The sequence below is a fragment of the Vulpes lagopus genome, chromosome 1 (assembly GCF_018345385.1).
Source record: "Vulpes lagopus strain Blue_001 chromosome 1, ASM1834538v1, whole genome shotgun sequence".
Classification (NCBI taxonomy): Eukaryota; Metazoa; Chordata; class Mammalia; order Carnivora; family Canidae; genus Vulpes; species Vulpes lagopus.
In genome coordinates this window covers 109,577,284-109,579,304 of record NC_054824.1, presented here as the reverse complement: position 1 = coordinate 109,579,304, position 2,021 = coordinate 109,577,284, and positions in this window count along the sequence as shown.

Sequence of the window (2,021 nt, the reverse complement as noted above, 5' to 3'; positions counted from 1 at the left end):
TTATCGTGTTTAAAGTCACATAACTTGAAATTCACCACTTTAACCACTTTAAAGTGTGTTGTTCAGTGGCTTTCAGTACATTCACAATGTTTGGCATCCATCATGACCATTGAGTTCCTGAGCATTCTCATCACCTTCAAAAGGACACAACACCCTTTAAGTAGTCACTCCCATTACCCACTACCCCCAACCCCAAGAAATCACTAATCTACTTTCTATCTCTATGAATAGAGATAGAGCCTATTCTGGATATTACATTTGAATGGAATCACACAATATGTTGCTGTTTCTGTCTGGCTCCTTCACTCACCATATTTTCTATGTTCATCTATGTTGTGACATTTATCAGTACTTCATTCCTTCTTATGGCTGCAGCATTTTGTTTATTCATTCATTAGCTCATGAACATTTGAGTTGTTTCCAATTTTGATCTATTGAGAATAGTGCTGTTTGAGCATTTGTGTACAAGTTTTTCTCTGAACTCCTGTTTTCAATTCTTCCCCCCCCACACACCCCGGGAGTAGAATTGCTAGGTCGTAGAGTAATGTTTAACTTATTGAGAGACAGCTGTATCATTTTATGTTCCAACCAGCAGTGTATGAATATTTCACTTTCTCTACACCCTTGCCAACACTGGTTATTTCCCTTTGTTGTTATAGCCATCCCAGTGGGTGTGAATTTGTATCTCATCGTAGTTTTAATTTACATTTCCCTTATGACTATTGATGTTGAGCATCTTTTCATATATCTCCGTATCTTCTCCAGAGAGATGTCTCTTCCAGTCTTTGGCACCTTTTGAATTGGTTTATTTGTCTTTTAGTTGTTGAGTTATAAGAGTTCTTTACATATTTTAGTCCTAGACCATGATCGGATATATTATTTACAAATATCTTCTCTGCTACTGTGGCTTTTCCTCTTTTGTTGTCTGTGTCCTTTGATGCATGGAAGTTTTTTTTACCGTTGATGAAGTTCAATTTATGTTTTTTGTTCTTTTCTCAAATATATTTTTGACATTATATGTAAGAAATTGTTGCCAAATCTAAGGTTATAAAGATTTACTCCTATTTTTTCTTCTAAGAATTTGGTAGTTTTAAACACTCTTATATTTAGGTCTTCAGACCATTTTGCATTAACTCTTGCATATGAGGTGGGATAAAGGTCCATTGTCCTCTTTTTATACTTCAATATCCAGTTGTTTCAGTACAATTTTTTCAGGAGGCTATTCTTTTCCCATTGAATGGTCTTGATAGACTTGTTGAAAAATAGATGTATAGGTAATTTATAAAGTCTAAATTCTATTCCATGATGTATAAGAAGAATATGATCTCCTGTATACCTTTACTTCTAGAATATCTTCAGGCTATTACCACGTTATTTTGATTACTGTAGCTTTGTAGTCTTAAAACTGATAAATATAAATACTGCAACTCTTCTCTTCTTTTTCAATATTGTTTGACTATGTAGGGTGCTCTGAAAATCTGTATGAGCTTCAGGATTGGCTTTCCCATTGCTGTAAAAAAAAGGCTTTTGGAATTTTGATAGGAATTGCAATGGATCGGCAAATTGCTTTGGGGAGGACAGCCATCTTAACAGTATTTAGCCTTTTTTTTTGTTTTTTTTTAAAGATGCATTTATTTGAGAGAGAGAGAGAATCTTACGCAGACTTATGGCTGATCATGGATCCTGATGCAGGGCTGTATCTCACAACCCTGAGATCATGACCTGAGCCAAAAATCAAGAGCCAGTCAGGTGCCCCATCAGTATTAAGTCTTCTAACCCATGGACACAGATGACTTTGCATTTACCTAGGTCTTCTTGAATTTCTTTCAACAATGTTTTGTGGTCTTTAGTGTACAAGTCTTATACCTTTTCAGTTTATTCTGAACTATTTTATTCTTTTAATGCTATTGTAAAAATGCAATTGCTTTCTTAATTTCTCTTTAGATTGTTCATTGCTAGTGTGTAGAAATACAACTGATTTTTGTGTGATCTTGAGTTGCAACTTGCTGAATTTATCTATT